Genomic DNA, 6,000 nt, shown 5'->3' with positions numbered 1-6,000 from the left:
CTCATCAGATCTCATTATAGAAATACCACCCATTACCGCCCCCCCCCCCCCCCCCGGTTTCCCTGAGGTGGAAATTTACCACTTTCTGCACCTCAAAGAGCCATCTCATTGCTCCACTGTGGTCTCCTGTTCACTCCCTAGTGGAGACAGGAGTATCCGGGCTGTGTTCTCCAGGAAGCCGACACTGCATGCATGATGGCTATGAAGAGCACTCTTAGAATTGTCACCCATGGAAAGGAAGTAAGGAAGCAGGCTTGGGCAGAGGGGAGAAGTCGCACTGTGATGCAACCTTCAAGAAGGATTCGGCTGACCCCTGGGGAGCCCTGCAGCTGGGGTGGTCCTTCACACATGTTCCAAACTGGGAAGAGGGGAGCAAGCATTTAAATGCCTGTGGCCTCTAGGCATTGCATGGAGACAACCCTGGAGAGAATGTGTGACCTTGGAAAAGATGTTTCTGTCATGCAAGGCAAGTCTAATGGGGGTCTAAGAGCTGAGGGCTGTCTACTGGCAGAGGGTCCAGTAGCTGACAGGGTCAGCCCTTCGGGCCTGAAGTATTCCCAGCAGATATGTCATAGCATGATCACATGAGATTGGCTGGGGTGTGCTAGTAATACCCCAAGGACGGGGGTTGGATCCATACTTCCCTTAAATTATAATGTGAAAGAACAAGATCCAAGCTGAGGTGAGGAAAAGGAGCCTAGAGAAGGAAACCCCTGATGTTCTCAGGTCAAGGATATGCCTCCAGATGTGGCATTTTTTCTGTCACAGACCCATTGGTCGGGTTCCACACTGTGTCACGACAGTCATTCCTGAAATTGCTCTCTTGTGTATGAAGATTCTACTTTTAAAAAGAAAACGATTCAAGTAAAGAAAATGGGAGCAAAGCAAATCTACAGCCATTATTCCTTTAGATTTGGACCTCTGCCAATTACTCAAGGAATTTAATATCTTTATTCCTCGAGGAATTTTACCTTTATTCCTGTGTGAGGGAGGATGAGGTTTCTGGAGTCCTGGTTGTCTCCCTTAGCTCAGGAGCTGACGTGTCATCCAGTCTGTGAGTTGGGCCCTTCAAATGATCTGCAAATGTAGGTTCTTTAGCTGGAGCAAAAGGCTCAGGTGACAAGATATCATAGGGCTTTCCTTAATTGATTCTGACTTTGGAATTAGTGAGTGTGTAAGTGAAGTTTTGTTCTAGGAAATTACAGTGTGTGTGTGTGTGTGTGTGTGTGTGTTTGTGCATCAGGGCTCCGAGGAACAGCTCCAGGTGACTTAACAGAACTGACTGATCCTCTTGCCTCCTGTGTGTGCTTGGCTGGTGAGTGTCCTCCATTTTGATGCAGCTGTGATGTCAATCGCTACACTCCCAACTCTGTTCTCAGACTCGCTTTCTTTTTGGGACAATCCCATGTTAATATTCTAAATTACAGAAGCATTTAGAAGAAAGGGCAAAAAAGGAAAAGAAGGTTAAATGAGGAGACAGAGATACAGGGCTTTCTACTTCCTTTCCTGAGCTATGAGACCACCATGCTTTTGTTTGCCAAATGATAAGAGATCTATTTCCTAATCAGAGTATTGTGCGTGCCATTCAGAAACGTGTTCCTGCTCCTTTCACAGCTCCAAAAGGGAGCTGCCAGGCATCAGAAGAGAAGAATTGTAGTGAACGTTGGAATAATAGGAATGAAAAAAATCAATGTGGAGATGTAATTGAAAGCAAGAACTGGTGGTCAAGGTAATGGAATGGTAATATTGCGAGCAGAAACCAAGTAGGATCAGGTAACTATGAGATTAGGAAATTCACAGATGTGCATCTCTCTCCGTTCTGGGATAATACGGGCCTCTGAGACACTGGACAGAGATGTTATCAGACATGCTCATTCAAAGAGAAGTTCCTCTCTAGTTTTTTTCCAAGTCTTTTTTTTTTTTTTTTTAATTTCCTTACAAAGAATACCTTGAGGACCTGGAATGAGTCCAAGGCTGTGACTTTGCAAATGATACAGCTGGACTCGGGCATGTTCGATCCTGTCCTTGTGACTATCGTCGCAACAGAATTCAATTGCTCCCCGTCAGCCCACTCTATCAAGGCACACCTGACCGGAACGATGACCAGAAATACTTAAGCAGCCACACAAAACTCATTCTTTCTGACCAGTCTCAGTTCCTGGAAGCAAACTGCAGTTAAAAGTATTATTTATCTTCCTTTACCCAAGGAGAGATATAATGAAGAAGATTTTATAGTGTTTTTTATTGGGAAAGTGAGTGCTATTCATGGGCATTTAAAAAAAAAAAAAACCAAAATAACTCCCTTTGAGACATAGTCGTTCCTCTAGCATTACCTCATGAGGCCGTCCACGGACGGTGCCTACCAATTTCAGTGAAATCAATATTGCATTATGGTTGGAGTCAGAGCTGGATTGTGTGACCTTGGGCAAGTCACTTAATCTCTCTGCCACAATCTATGTGAACACCCTGAAAATAATTCTAGCCACTTCGAGAAGGGAAGGAAGATTAATGATGGCAAGTTTTTGTAGATGACTGTCTCTGTGGTTGTTTCTCCCACTCCTTCATTTTGTGTATGTGCTTTTTTTTTTTTTTTTTTTTAAAGATTTTATTTATTTATTTGACAGAGAGAGACACAGCGAGAGAGCGAACACAAGCAGGGGGAGGGGGAGAGGGAGAAGTAGGCTCCCTGCAGAGCAGGGAGCCCGATGTGGGACTCGATCCCGGGACTCCAGGATCATGACCTGAGCCGAAGGCAGTCGCCCAACCAACTGAGCCACCCAGGCGCCCTATGTGCTTTTTTTATGTCTGATTTTCTTTGGAATCCAAACTCAGCCGCCCACACACTGACACAAAGACTCCAAAGCTGGCTCCAAAGGCAGGATGACAATGCCTCCTCTCTGCTGAATTTTGTATCTGTGGACCCAGTTAACACTTGTAAGTGTCCTCCGTTTCCCCTTTGTGGGAGAAAGAGGAGGGAGGCAGAGACATTCGTTTGGAAAATAATTGTTGCATATATTATATTACTGTCTTCGTTCTGGATGATTTTGTGGTTTCTTGCTCTTGGGCATCCTGCTTCCTCAACCCCCCTGTAGCTGGGCCCCACTTTTTACCTCCCATTGTTTAACCAGCTCACGTAATTGATGACCTCGTTTGCTCTTCCATCTCGGGCCTCAGTAGTCCCTCCAGGACATGTCTGCAGTGGTTGCCCCACCCCTTCACAAGCCGTGACTACAGGGGATGAACTGACACTTACTGACCCATTGAATGCAAACCTTAGGACCTCAGCAACTCTTCCAGTTGCTATCCTGATTCTCCTCTTCTTTTGCTATCAGACTTAGTGAGAGGGCATCGTATTAGCTCATAAATTCCATTCCTAACCCCTGGCTATCCAGCTATTACCTTATCACTCCGTTATTAAAACTGCTCTTTCTTCATCTCCATTCTGGGACCAAGGTGTCCTAGAGACGTCAGCATTGTCGAAAGATGCATCTTATTCCTGCGGTCAAGTCCATTCTATTGGGTCTAAATCCACTTATCTATTGTCTGGGCTTCAATGACCACTTCCGTGTGGATAAATCCTACATCTATGGTTTTAGACATCTCAGTCCACCATTTGTTTTAAAATATCCTTTCCTGGGGCGCCTGGGTGGCTCAATGAGTTAAGTGTCTGCCTTTGGCTCAGGTCATGATCTCAGGGTCCTCAGATCGAGCCCCATGTTGGGCTCCCTGTTCAGCTCAGCAGGAAGCCTGCTTCTCCCTCTCCCTCTGCTGCTCCCCCTGCTTGTGCTCTGTCAAATAAATAAAATCTTAAAAATAAAGTAAATACTTTAAAATATCCTTTCCTACCATTTTGTCCATTTCACAGCATATATTGTAGGCTTGAAAATATCCCTTCGTGGGGAATCCGGAACACCGTAGTGAAGAGTTTGGATTTTATCCTATAGATGGAGTTGATTGAACGTATCTAAGATCTCTAAAGACATTAAAGGCACCATCTGGAGGAATGTATTGGTTTCATTCAGCAGACAGGAGAATGGGTTGAGGGTGGAAAGCTGGGGCTTCCCAAGCAGCCACTCGTCTGTTTCTAGCCTCATGCAGGCACCCAAACTCTGCTACAAATACACCCAGATTTCAATTCTTGTGCTTTAGAAACAGCAGAAATAGAGAAGCTCAAAACAAGGAGGTATACGCGACTTCCCCTTCTTCCTTGCCAAACATGCCCAACGTCATCGTGAATTATTAATTCTTCCACCGTAACAGTGCAGTCTCTTCTGTCTTTTCTGATTCATTTGTGATTTTTTTTCTTTCCTTTCTTATTCTCAGCTCTTATCTTCTTTTCAGACTTAAGAAATAGCCACCTGAACAATTCAGTTTATTCAGTCTAAAATTCCTATAACACATGTGTGAACAATTCTCCTACTGAGATAATCTTCATAGACTTCCATTGCCCACTAAAGTTTTCTGAACTTCGTAGACCTCATCCCCAAATATGGCCTGTAAATTTTCACCATTTTATTAGCTTAATAGTGAGTCAATATAATGCAACTTTTCTCTGGTCTTCTGAATCGGTAAGGTACTTCCCTCTTTCCATACCATTCTTTTTTTTTTCTTTTTTCTTTTTTAAGATTTATTTATTTTAGAGAGAGAGAGAGAGAGCATGAGCATGAAGGAGAGAGCATCTCAAGTGGACTCCATGCTGAGTGTAGAGCCCTACATGGGTCTCAATCTCATGACCCCGAGATCACGACCTGAGCCGAAACCAAGAGTTGGATGCTTAACTGACTGTCCCACCCAGGCACCCCTCCATACCATTCTAAGCAAGCATTACTACTGTGGCTCTTCCAGGCTCAGTGCACATCTACAATAATTTATTTACAGAGACTACATCTCTCAGTATTCGGTACAACACAAGTGGTCTTCTAGTATTTCTTGCACTGTTTTGGTTTCCTTGACAGGAAGTGGAACATCCTAAGAGTTGAAGGAAGATTTTACCTCCTTGGTTGGAGGCACAGACCTCTGGCAAACTCACAAAGTGACACCTAAATGCATGAATATTTTTTGATGATTTTCCAGTTGACTCATTTGCTGAGTCTCTGGTCTTGGTGTACAGAGAAAGGAATGCACACAAGTCTCCAAGCATGGGTTGGCCAGCAGTTGTTTTTTTCAATCTAGCCTCAGGCACTTTTGAATTCATGAAAATTCCTTGGAGATTCCAGAAATATTATCCTTAATTTTCAGTGCTATTTTAAGTATTCATATTCTCTGTGTCTTCAGAGCTATTTCATTTGGAGGTTGAGGAACCACATTAAACAAAACTAACTACTTGGTGTTTTAAAATGGAAATCCATTTTTGTTGTGATTTTGAAAGATCACTGCAAACAGATTATCAAAAGAAAAATATAGACTATTAAATGTGAGTTAATGAAGACAGAAAATGGCCTGTGTTGTATTATACACAGAAGAGAAATCTATGCCTCGCTCTGGCCACACGAACTTCTTTTGTTTCCTTAATCACATAGGAGTTCCTTCCCTCCTCAGGCTGAGACACAGGTTGCTGTCTCTGTATTGACCTCCAGCTTTGACACCCTCACATATTTCCATCAGTCTCTATTCTGGATCCTACTTTATTCTTCATCACTTCCTCACAGTCATTCATTGACCTCCCAATATGTATTTAACTGGATTCCTCTGCTCTGCTTTCTTTAGTATCTCATAATTTCCACCAGGGCACTTAACCACAATCTGAAATTATATGTAGTTTGGTCCTTTGTATAATATTTATTACTCACTTTAGCCTCAACTCCAAGTGCACAGAGCCGTGAGCTCTAAGATGGCAGAAGTGATGCCTGGTTTGTCTGAACTATATATTGAAAGTTTAGCGTAGTTTCTTGCATAGGATAGGAGATAAAGAAATAAAAATGTGTTGTCAAATGACTTTTGAGTATATAGAGGGGATTAAGAATGAATATAGCTTATGTATTTTATATAGTTTTATTGGCT

This window comes from Mirounga angustirostris, unplaced genomic scaffold (genome assembly GCF_029215605.1).
Source record: "Mirounga angustirostris isolate CCGP_5_RB_7025 unplaced genomic scaffold, mMirAng1.0.hap1 SCAF_2, whole genome shotgun sequence".
Classification (NCBI taxonomy): Eukaryota; Metazoa; Chordata; class Mammalia; order Carnivora; family Phocidae; genus Mirounga; species Mirounga angustirostris.
This window is presented reverse-complemented; position numbering follows the sequence as displayed.